The sequence below is a fragment of the Argiope bruennichi genome, chromosome 7 (genome assembly GCF_947563725.1).
Source record: "Argiope bruennichi chromosome 7, qqArgBrue1.1, whole genome shotgun sequence".
In the NCBI taxonomy this organism is placed as follows: domain Eukaryota; kingdom Metazoa; phylum Arthropoda; class Arachnida; order Araneae; family Araneidae; genus Argiope; species Argiope bruennichi.
In genome coordinates this window covers 124,432,288-124,445,755 of record NC_079157.1, presented here as the reverse complement: position 1 = coordinate 124,445,755, position 13,468 = coordinate 124,432,288, and positions in this window count along the sequence as shown.

Below are 13,468 nucleotides of genomic sequence, written 5' to 3'. Positions count from 1 at the left end.
AAACAATAATTTTAACCTTATAAGACAAATACATGAGCTAACAAGAGAATAACATATACTCGTGCAAAGTGATTTGATACGCTTTATAATTTTGACAGAATTTGAAAACTTGTCAAGCAATAAGGAAAATGATTATACATGGAAATTAAAAAGAATTTTAAACTACAAAATAAAATGCAAAAAAATCACAAAATCAAATGATAAATGATTCATTCAATACATATTAAATCTTTTTCCTGCAAGAAATGGATTCATATTCGAATCTTAGTCGTAGATTGAATGCTATTCATCACTATTTCACCCCGCCCAAAACCGTTGAAGGTGCCGTGCTGACTTGATGGTATGAAAGGAAATGATTCACTAGCTGGTTCTTGTCAAACTAAGAGGATTTCCTCATTCTTTGGAGCTGTCGATGACGTGATTATTTAAGTTGAACCTTCGGAAGAAAATGACCATTTCCTAATGTGAAATAGTTTTTCGTTCCGATTCCAGGGTACCAAATGAAAGACTTCTAACAAATCTTCGATCATAGTTTTGTTGTTAATGTGCTTTTCTCTTAGGTGTCTCCTTGGAACACTGGGATATTTATAGATGTATGTTCCAGTTATAATTGTTTACTTCACCAAGTTGTCTGAAGCCTCGTTGCCAGTATGGTCTCTGTGAGTCGAGTTTTTATCCTGCAGTAGTTCAAGAAAATGTGGTGATTTTTATTGACGATAGAGTTGATATTTTGAAAGTAACATTGGCTAGGGACAGAATCCACCATCATTTCAGTTTTTTTTTCTTTTATATGTTGTGCGCTCCCACATTCTGCATTATGCTATTTTTCTAGTAGATCCACGGGTTGTGATGGCCTGGTGGTAAGGTTTTGTCATTGGAGCCAGAGGGCTTCAGGTTCTATACTCGATTTAACCGAGGAACCGTCTTGTTGCACGTGAAATCAGTTTGGGCCAAACGTACTACCACTGGTGTGGTGTGGAAGTTTAGAGAGGGGGTGCCAGATCAGGTGCCGTCCTCACAATCTGAAATTACGAAGTCTGTCTCAAAATATCCCTAGTTTTGCTTTAAAACGGGAGGTTAGTATAACTGAATTGAAACTAATCTAGAAGAACAGAATTGAGTGCGGATAAATGAATGTCGAGTTTTCCTATCATATTGCAGTTAGGAGACATGGAGGCATTTAGCGAGGAAAGACAAGTACTTCCGTTATTGTAACACTCCTAAGAGTCAATCATGGATATACTGCATCAATTCTCTGGGTTGTAATCCTTGTTGTGAGTCAGATTGTCTTGAAATCCATTTTGAAAATAGGCTGTTTCATAAATGGTTATTTAAACCCACTCTTGTCACTCTACAGTATGCTTCATCTTCGGGGGTGAAAACAAAAAGGAAGGCTTTGTATTATTGCAATTGTGTTTGACATTTTATATTCTTTGGAAATGTAGGCATAAAATGTCTGTTGTACGGTTTTGAACATTCTAAATTCTCAGACAGTGAGAAAATAAAAAAAACTGTAATGCATGTTGAATGATTCTTTCAAACAAAAAACACATAGAGGAAACCAAAAAATGCGTACCGAAATGGATGATGGTTTTTGCTATTTAAGTGTGGATTTTATGAAAGAATGTTATAAGAATGGATCAGCTGATATTGTTATTTGTGTTGCTTTTGAGATACATAAATGAGATGTGCAATTTCCTGGTCAGATTATTTAGTCTAAATAATGGGTTAATAAATAAAATATTAAAAAATAAAAATAAATAATAATAATTTCATTTTTTATTCAGAAAATTGAATTGGGTTAACATCGTTTCTTCCGAAAATGTTTAATAGTGTATCTGTATTGAACCCTAACTTAAGATTTCACATTACACTTTAAACATCTTGGTCAGAATATTTTGACAAAAACTAGTTTCAACATACACGCTTAACAGGTTGACATCAGTTCATTTGCAAATGTTTAAGGGTGAATCTATCGTAAACCCTAACTTAAGATTTCACTTTACACATCTTGAGAATATGTTGATAAAAAAGTAATGTCGTCATACATGCTTGACGTTTTCCTGCATTTGAATTTCATATTTTTGTGCAATATAATAAACTGACTTTGATTTCTCCATGGATGAATCTGCCTCAAAAAACACACAGCATCACAGTCGTGACCTCATACTTTCCATAATAAACTGCAACTTAAACAAAAAAACATTTTTTTTTCTCTCAGAAGAAATATGGAGGAGCCATTTGTGTGTTGATACCATAATTCATTTTCTTTTATCTTGCTTTGTGATTCGCCATTTATATGGCTTTTGGCTTGGACATAATACATACAAATACCCATAGTAAAAAAAAAAAAATCAATAATAGTATTGATATTCTGAGGAATAAATACAAATATAGAATCAATGGGCCTGTAAGAGCGCTTTAAATTTGAAATAAGTGGATGAATAAAAGATTAAAAAAAAAAGCCAAGATATTTAAAAAAAGAAAAAAAAAACCTTTGCTGAGAATTTCCAGATAATTCTTTGAACTTATGTGAATCGTGCACAGGTGTGCAGAATCTTATAAATTAACAAACGAACTGGTAATAGAATTATTGAGACAACTTTTCCCAATGTCTGTGTAGCCAGTTTTAGCTGCAAATTCATCATTAACCCTCGATAAAGCAATGAAAATTGACGAAAGAGTTCCGAAGGCATCGTCATCTCCAATAAATACGAATGCAAATCATGCCAACTTTTTAAAGAAGTTTAACGTGTCAAGGACCATATCTGTATTGGAATCAGAGGATTTCAGGTTCACCCCAAATCCACTTATTATATATTCGGACTTGGCGTGCTTTAAATCTGATGTCTTCGATGAAACGTCTTACCTTTTATGTGGATAGAATCGGTCGTAAAAAATATGTTGAGGTTTTTTCTAAAAGGGCTCTAGAGTCGCTGTCAAAGTGACCTTAATATAACTACATTAAACTAATCTAGAGAGGAACATTTGTATGTAGATATGGAAAAAAAGAACATTCTTCCTTTAACAAAGGCATGTCTAGTAATCAAATTCATAGATGCAGTTATCATCAAGGTTCACAAAACTATTTAAATCAGGACCAATAATATTTGAAAAATGTTTGTTATTATAAATAGACAATAGGGTTCTCTGATACGTTATCCTGTGTAACTTTGATTTGCAAATTTGCTTGATTTTGCAAAATAACGATATTGACGAAGCGAGACGGTGACAGTTGCGTTGCCGAAAATCTCACTTCGCCTATTCGTTAGAGAGAATATAAAGAATTTGGTGTACAGATCAGATCGTTTGGATCAGATCTTTCAGTAATTTCTACATACAATTCTCATAATCTCTCATTTGATCACAAATGCATGAGAGAAGATTTATTGGCCGTGAGATACTGGAATAGTTTTCCTTTAAACTATTAGAGGAAATTCCATTCTGTTTGTGCTTGACCCGTTTGTATTAAGGCTGTTAATATGTCCTCCAGCATTTCAGTGTTTTAAATTTAGGTTGTCTAAATTATTACGAATAGTGGATACGTATACAATGTCAAATGATTCGATAAATACAATTGTAATATGGTGATTTTTTAGCCGGATGTCGTGTAGCTCGCATGGAGAGACAATGAATTGTATTATCGAAACAAGAGCCCTTCTTATTTTTTGTTTTAGTTGAATGGGGCAATTTGCTCAGATGTGATGGCAGGATCTTTACAGTTGAAATTTGGGATCGACTGTGAGTAGGAAGGATGATGGTTTGTTTGGTTTGAACGCAAGTCTCGTTTAACATTTTTCACTTCAGTGTTCAGTGAAGAGTGGAAAAAATTAAACCAGGATTTTTTTTTAAAAGTTTACATGAAATCAGCCCTGGGATCTTAGAATTATATTGATTAGGACCTTTAAAAATGTTAATTAGTTTAATTTTACTTTTGCTGATACGTAGTTCTTTGGAGAATATGGTTTATAATCATTCAGTCTTCTGTATAAAGTTTGTCTTGGTTACACGATATAGCTTTATGATGACGAAGATGATGTCTCATTTTGCTGAAGAAGGCATTTTTTCGTCCATATAATATTGTACGAAAGGATGTTTTAATGAGTGGTAACTTCTACTGTAAACTGAGCCTTTTGCTTTCATGATGGAATTTTTAAATTCAGCCTTCTTCTGTTCATTTGTTTCGAAGAAATGCCTATGCAACAGTTCATTTATGTAGATCAACACGGATTTTAGCAAAATATTTGCAAATTTTAAGATGTTCTTGGATACTGAAAAAAAAAAAAATTTGGAATAAAGTATCAGCTTGGTATTAATGTAAAAGGCAACGAAGAGCTCTTAGTTAGAGAATTATGTAAATTGAAAAAAATAAACAGATAGTTTATAAAAGAAGAATGTTTATTCACAGTAGAATAATAGCATGAAGAGCAAAATTATGCGCCATGAAAGATATAGAAAAATAATTCAGTATAATAACAAAATCCTGTACAATTTTTGGACATGGTTAATATTCACAATGAAAGTGTTTCATGATATTGAAATATTTCATGATATTGAAAGAAAAAAAACAAATTCTAAAATGATTCGAAATTTTTACATTGATAGTTACGTGTGATCTTTGTTAGTACATCAGTTACTATTTCTGGATATCTTATCTTTTTCTTAATAATAATAATAGTCTCAAATGCACTTCAAATAAAATATATAGGCTTTATCGTTCGATCTGGAAGATGGTGTACAATTAATTAGTACAGAACCATACTCGAGCTATTAGATATTTCACTTTTACAATGATACAGCTATAATAATTTGGAAAAAACAAAAAAAGGATACTATTTTAGTTCTTTTTCAAGCAAATTTCTGATATCATTTTCGGCACTGAAATTTGAATCGCTAGGTTGCACGTACAATATCGTTTTATAGTATGAGATGTTCCGTTTTTAAAATCGTCTTAAACCTTATTTATAGGATGTTTTCTTTTGTATTTCATAGTTTTGCCTCTATAATATTAAAAAAATAGTAGTTTCACTAAAAAGAAATTTCAAGACCCTTTTCTTTCGTATGGACATCTTCTTGCATTTGCTAGTGTCAGGCATTATCAAATATGAGCATCAAATCACATTATCAGGCTTTGTTCGATTGTTTAGAATATATTTCTGTGAAGAAAGCATTTCAGTTAGTTAAGCACTCCTTTTGTTATTTGAGTGTTTTCCTTAACATGTCATTTATTTAAAAATAAATAATGAAAGAGCTGTTAAACAATTTACTACTTTTTTCCCTTTAATTGTTTTGTATTCATAACATGCACGATAAATGGTTTAAATGAAAATGATAGGACTTTATAGGTTACTTTTAAATGTAATCGGAAACTTATTCTCTTTCTTCACCATTTCCCGAATCATTGGCAGATGATATTATCCCGGAGAATTTTTTTATTTATTTTGAATAAAAATAACCACTCGTTAATTTTTTTAAACAAAATAAGGTTTTTGCTACTCACTGAAGTAGCGTAAATCTAAACCTCAAAATACTTCTTTTAACTCTTTATAATATGATGCTACAATTATATTGCAAACCTTGTCAATGCTCATAAAATCTAAAATATCTGTCCAATTTAAATTAATAATATAATGCATGTCTGTAGAACTCTTTGCAATTTTAATCCATCTTAGCAAGAACAGATGGTATTGCTTGTTAATAAGTTAGGATTCGCCATGAAAAGTGTGTATTTCAAAAAATATTGCGAAACTCTAACATATGATTTGCAATAACAATCTAAAAGGGTTCTATATTGTTATGTGCAATGTTTAAATAAACAAAATAAGTGTTTCAGCGTATTTAAAGTGTTTCAAACTTTGTAGAATGCTTTGAAGTATTATAAAGCGATATAAAACAAAGGTTTAAATTCCATTTTTAAAAATTTTTTTCGTTATAAAATTTTTAAAAATTTTGTTTTTTTATTTAAGAAAGTCTATCTAAACGCGTGGTTTTTGGACATGTTCAATGGTGCAAGGATTTAAAAAGCATTTAAATGCAAGCAGTATGAGAAATCGCACACTGAAACTGAAAATTAACTTCAAAGATTTTATCAATTTATCAAATATTGGCAAGTTCAATCTAAATCAGGCAAAGAGTAAAATGGAATTATTTTTGAGTATTGAAATCACCATTTTACAAATTACTTTCGATTTACAATATCTATCACTCTGTAATATAATATGACATAGATATTGTTTTCTGGATTACTGTGCAGATATTCTTTCTAGAATGGATCCAAAATTTTAATTTATTTATTCTTCTAATTAATAATTAATTCTAGAAATATCAAAATTTTATGCATTGTCACAAAAAATGTGTATTTGTTCAAAATTTCTAATATTTTGCTCACTTCGAAGTGAGTGTACAATTTATTATTTAATTCCATATTTTCGAACATGAAACATATTTCAAACATGTTTATATTTCCCGGAAAATCTTAAGTGAAAAATGTTAGCGGTTCTTAAAATTCCGATTGAAAACCAATCAATACATAGGAATTCCATATCGAGGTTCAAAATAAACATATTAATATCCCAAAAATTCAATTAAATGGTAAAGTCAATATTTAATTTTAATACTTCATAGGCCTATTAGATGCATTTCCCGTCATGACATCTAGCTTACTTCATTTTTCTACTTTTTTATTGAAGTTTAAAATATTCATAATATAAATAAATCAATTTTTGTATGCTTTATGAAATTTTCATCCTCGACGTTCGAAATCTTCGAAAAATAGAAATAAATATTTTTTTACGATATAAATTATAAGATTATTTACACGATTTTTATTTTAAAACGAAATCAAGAGTGGTATTTTTATTGTATTTAAATTGCATAAATCGAAAGTAAAAATGCATAAATTTATTGCAAACCTCGGATCTTCTGAAATTTTTATTTTAATTACCTTTATTTGTCTGAATAAATAAGAACTTCATTGAAAATGATATTATTTAAAACTATCTTGACTTCGTATACATTAATAATTACTATATAAGCAGAAAATCCCATAAAACATCAGCTGTTAGCTAATATATACACTTGTGATAAAAATGAACGCATAATTAGCTGATGTTGTGATAAAAATAAAACATTCGTTTCCTTGTTTTTATGCAACAAATACTGAACAACTTACTGAATTTAAGAAGAGTTAAATGTATACAGAATGTACATTCATTCTTCGATTTTTCTTAAAGAATTCCAAAGTAAATCCAGTTCATAAGGCATGTATTTCTTTCTTAAATTTACTTTTAATACATATATTCTCAGTAACTTGAGAATATGGATTTATTTCAAATTGTTGAAACCTTTTTTATAGTTAGCTTTTCTAAGATGGTAATGCAGTGGTGGATTGATAGTATTTGAATTTATACTTTTTTTAATTAGCGTGTTTGTTTACAACAGAAAAAAAATTCCTTTGCTTGTCAAGAAATGTAATGCATCTCTCCCCAATGCGTTAAAATTCAAATTAAGATGCATTATAATTCAAATATTAGATAATGTTTTGATACATCGCGAAATATGAATGTGGAAAGAAAATTGTAACTTTAAAGTTAGTGCGTTTGGAACATAATTAAAAAAATATATAAGAAAGTAAATATTTCAAAATATGGTATTTATAGGAATCGAGTAAAACATGAGTGGAAATAAGATGTTCTCTAATAAGAAAGGTTATCTAATATCTCCTTGAGAATTCAAATCGTCTTGGGCAACTGAAATAACAGAATTATATGTAGTTGTAGCAAACCAGAATGGCTGTGCCAGTGGAAATGGAAACTTCTGTCAAAAATGTAAATCAATGTACGTATATATTTTTATAGTGCTATATGGCGCCATTCATATTTAGAGATACAATCTCAATATTGAGATAGCAAATTAATCAAATATGATTAAACTAATTTACATCTTAAAAACTCTCTCAAATCTATAAAATTAAAATTAATTCCCGTTTTAAATTAATTTGTACTCGCATTAGAAACACTGAAGCTTATCAGTAAAATAATTGAAGAGTTGTTTACGTATATTCCAGGGTTCTTTATAAAATTAGTCACATTAATTTTAATGTTATACACATTTGCCCTTTGCACTCCAGAAAGGACTTCCCGCCCCCGCTTATTTTGTTGCTACAACGGGATCGGAAAAGTTCTCGAGCGTAAAGAGTTAAAGAATAATGAGCGAAAGTCATCAAGATGATTAATGTGAGCGTTAGGATATTTAAATTGATTATAAAATGTGATGTCTTTCTAGTAATCGAAACGAAAACCTGAAGGGTACATTTTTGTTTCATAAGTTGCTAAGAAATTTCGAATATACAGATTACAATCACAGTTTAAAACAAATAATTTTAAAAAAGGTGGAGCGTTTTCAATATTTGTATTTCAGTGAATATTCTTTAATTATATGTGGATTCAAATGTTTTGAAAAATTTAGTTTATCCCTTTCGTTTCATCAATAAAAATCACTTATTTTGCATATATCAAGTGTTTTTAATTCTTTTTAGATGCATTCCAGAATAGTTTTTAAAAATTTAATACCCAGAAAAAGGCTCCCAAGTTTTTGATTTCCAAATGAATTTGAAATGTTGGCCCTAAAGTGTTATAAACATTTCTATTCTTTTTCTAATTTCGTTTCAGAGAAAGAGTTCAGAGTTCATAATTATATATTTCAATTTTTATTCAGAATTAAAATTATCATTAAATGCAGATATCAACAGCTGAACACATTACAACTATTGCATTGCAAAACCCGAATAGTTGTCAATTCTTTGATTTGGCTCATAAAAAAGACTCCGTTCACCCATGGAAATATTTAATACGTTATTGCTATTGTCTGTAAGTAATTATTCCAAAGGAAATACGAAACATAAATCATACAAAATTTTGATTGCCTGAGCAATTATAGTATGAGTGATGATATTTAAGATTTGATATGTCTAAAAAAGTACATTTAAGAGATATGCATGAAAAGGATCATTTTAAACTAAAGTTTATCTGATGTTAAAGTAACACAAAAGTGTCTTATCCGACACTGGTGAGATCACAGACGATCTTATACAGGAAAAATAAAGCGTTAAGGTATTTTTTATCATCTAATTTGGAATAACACTACACCATAGAGTCATTAAAATACCCATTGAATACTTTTGAGCTCACATTTTCAGGAATTTTTATTTTTGAAAGATGCATTCTTTTTAAATGTTACAATATGATTTTAATCTAATTATTTGCATCTGTTATAAAAAACTAATTTCCGCTTTTGCTTTTCACGCACATAAAGAGAAGCTGTTATGAACAAAATGCTCAGACTCGAGATTTTGATGAATATCACGTTTGAGATCTCCCGAGTCCAAAGAATGCATTTTCGGCATTATGTCTTTCAGTGAATACAAAAAAGCTTCTAGTGAGTCGGGTGAAATTTGGTATGTGATCTAAACATAAAATTTGCAGATGTATATTGAATTTTATTCGAAACCATTAAGAAGAAATTTTCTGAGCAAGGAGACACAATATTTACTTTACTTAAATAACTAGGTAAATAACTACTATCTCTAGAGTAGATTAATATCAGATTTTGAACCAAATCTCAGTCAGCGGGTTAATAATTTATTGCTTTGTGCCTTTGCATACGATAACTCGAAAATATAATGATTTATATCAATTAAATTTGGTATCATTTTGTATTATATAAATTAAATTTCGTAATTTGTAGTTTTATATCTAATTTTGATTTGAATCGGCTGAAAAAAAAAAGCTTTCAAAATTCAAATTTGTTTTTTTTTAATATAATACAAATCTCAAAATCCTCATTTGCAAAATTGAAAATGATATATCAGAATTTTCGTAATGTTCACGGTCTTGCTGAGGGTCCACATTTTTTATATGATGAGAGAAGAAGAATATTTTAATTTCGGAGTATGAGAGAAAGTCTTCGAAGGATAATACTCGTTCATTAAATCAGCACTTTCTTTTCTTTTGGATTCTAGCTTATTTGATTAAACAATGTAAAATGTGCAGAGGACATGAATGGCATTCACTATAGATGTTTTTCGCATTGTGTGCTGAAAAGAATGTCTAATTTAATACATTGGAATAAGAATAGAAAATCGTATCCCCTCTAGAATTTCGAAGTTTAATTTTTTTTCTCAAAGCAATGTTTGTGCAATGAAATCTATCATCTCTGTTCGCACTTTTGCTAAACATGTAGCATTAACAGTTAGGGAAGCACAGTTCATATAAAATTAATTTCGTACGATTACTTTGAAATGTATCTTAAAACAAAAAGAAGTTAATAAATTTTTCAAATTCAAAGGATGAATATTTTTTATAATACACGCAATCTACTTCAGAAATGCGGTAGGCAGTTGATTTCTAAAATTTGTTCAGAAGATAAACCGTTATTTAAGAACATGGAACTCTTGCATTTCATCCTTCCCTTAAACAATTCATCAGGCTCCAATGAGTTTGATTCATTATAGAATAATTACAACTTTATCAACATAAATGAGGCATCATGTATTTTCAGCGTTATGAACAATGTCACGAAACCGCGTTGCCATTTTGAGTGCTTTCATGATTCAATTCTTGCCATATCGGTTGTATACATTCATTTATATTTGATTTTAAAAATAATAAATACATAAAAGTAAAAAAGTAATATTTGAATTGTATATTAAGTAAAATGGATTATCATGGATACTTCGAAAATGCATTCCCTGAGGTGCATTAAATTATAAAATAACCAAGAATTTTTAAACGGTGAATCGTGACTTAAAGCCATGTAAACCGGTATTAGTGTCCCCAAGTGCCTGCTTTCTCTTTCGTATTCTTTAAAATTTCTAAGAAAATCTGCTGTGGTAAAATCGATTTTAATTAGTTTCAACAACGTTTATGGCATTAAAAAATTAAAACTAAATATACTTCAATTGATGATTAATGAAAACTTTTAATTTAATTAATATTTTCTTTATTTTTCGAAGGTGGCAAAATTTCGTCATAACTTGTAACGGACTACTTTCATTTCTGAAAAAAAAGGTGCAAATATCTAATTTAACCCTATGTCTCATAAGCACAAAAAACAACTTCGTTCGAATCATATTTTTTTTTTCAATAATTGGCTACATTGTTTCTCGAAATTTTTAGCGAATAAGAAAAAGAAATGAATAAAAGCTATAACATATATAATATTTCCATGTTTACTGTTAAATAGTATAATTATATCAAATCATTGTTTCAAGTAGTATTCATTGCGTTTTTTTAAATTTCTAAAAACTGTCCAAACAATCTCAATAAATTCAAGTAGCATTCAAACATCTCAATAAAATGATTGATTGCAGAAATAAGTATTCAACCCTTCGTCAAGCACTGCGATTTATTCGATTACAAGGACTTAATAATTATTTATTTCATAATTAATAGTTAAAGTATTCTAATATCTGAGTTATTGGCCTTATTTCCATAATAATATGCAAGTATCCTTTAGATTTTTGATTATTCTTGCTAAAACCAAAAATTACATTTTCCCAATGTCATTATGTAAGTTGAAGAAAAGGAAGTATATGCAGAAACGATTTCAGGACCAAAAAAATACCAAAATCAGACGAAAAAATAAATTATATTCACCCAATTAATTCAACAACTAGTATAAATTTACATGAATATGCAAGATAAAGTTTACAAATCAAAAAGAATGAGAAAGTAATCGTTCGTCATCAGGTATCAGATTAATTGGAATACTTACATTTACCTTTAAAATACATGCTCAGCATTTCGCCTCGAAAACTGTTTCATTTCTGGACAATAACACACCAAGAATAATGGTATATTTCAAACGCATCATTAATATGCCGATCAATCATATCTAAATTTATTTCACGTCTATTATATTATTTGAAGGATCGTTAATTTAACCTTTCAATTAATAATATCCACACAAAAAATTGGTAAACGAAAGGTCAATCTGCATATCCAAATCATCCATTCCGTCACCTCAAATCACTTGTTAAATTACAAAAAATTTTCTTTCTCAAAAAAAAAAAAAAATCATAACTTTAAATACACTATCTTTTGCTATTATTTGGCAGTATATGCTTTTAAATTAAAGAAAAGATGTAGCATATCATTCGGACCTACTAACTGTATAAATTGGTCTCTTTTGCGTATGTAAAAGTCTGTCATTTCTGGGTATTATATCAGCGAATGCCGCTTCTCCAAGAACCTCTTCCGGTTTCGAGACATGTTGGGAAATAAAAATTTAAAATAATCTGTAGAATCAGGAATAGGATCGATTTCGCCAATATTACTCGACAGTTAATTTTACCTCTTTGTAATCTCTGTTAACCAATCACAGTGTTCCAGACAGGACTCAAATTATTGTGCAAATACAATTTAAAATAGTATTCTCTTCGTTTGCGTTAAGATGAAGTATTTAAAAATTGGCTGACATAAAAAACCATTAATACTATTAATGGTTTGGAAACAACTTTCTTCCAGTGGCTGCTAATCTATATATTAAAGATAGCAAGGAAAATCAAACTGCTATTTTCTCAGCACTTTTCTCCTGGTCAGATTACGCTATTTTTTTATATAATATGAGGATTCTTGATATTTAGACATGTCTTCATTAATGGTCTAATTCTTATAAACCGAAATTTTGACACATATTTCAAAAACACTTCTTCACTGCACATTGATAATGAGAAAGCATAACTACGATCCCATCTTATATAAAAGGCATTCCAGTAAATGAATGATGCCACAATAACTTATCGCAGTGAATGATTGTTATTGCCCAACACGAAATTCACAGCCTCCATTTTCGATATTGGAAAGTGACAACAGATCCTTTTAAACAAGAACCCACGTCAGCAATACGGTATCAAAAATCTAACAAAATATGGACCTATTTTTGAAAACAGAAGGACCGGCAACTTCTTCGAAAGGCAGGAGACTATACTTAAATTCTCTAAAGTAATAACATATTCTAAGCAATATACAACAGTAGGCGTTCAAAAATGTGTTAATAACAGACATAGCAAATACATTACTTGATCACAATAAAATCATTAAAACATCACAAACTTTCTTAATAACGATGACACAGGCAATAGGATACTTACAGCACCAAAAACCTGACCAGAGCCTGAAAACTATCTTTGGCTGTCTTCCAAAGTGTTGGAATTTGGTCCAAATCGAAATCAATATTTTGTCCAGGTTAAGACATCTGAAAATACATGCATTGTTACTAATTAGATTCCATTTTGTTTGCCGTTCATCAGGGAGACTTTTATTTCAAAAATTCGTAACTTGTACCACAGATTGTATAAATTCTTCATATATATATTGTTTCATCAGTTGCTGCAAGCGTCGTTAAAGAGTCGGTTCTCTCATTTCCGCTAACCCCCTGATGACTTTTAACCACAGCATTGTTATGCTCC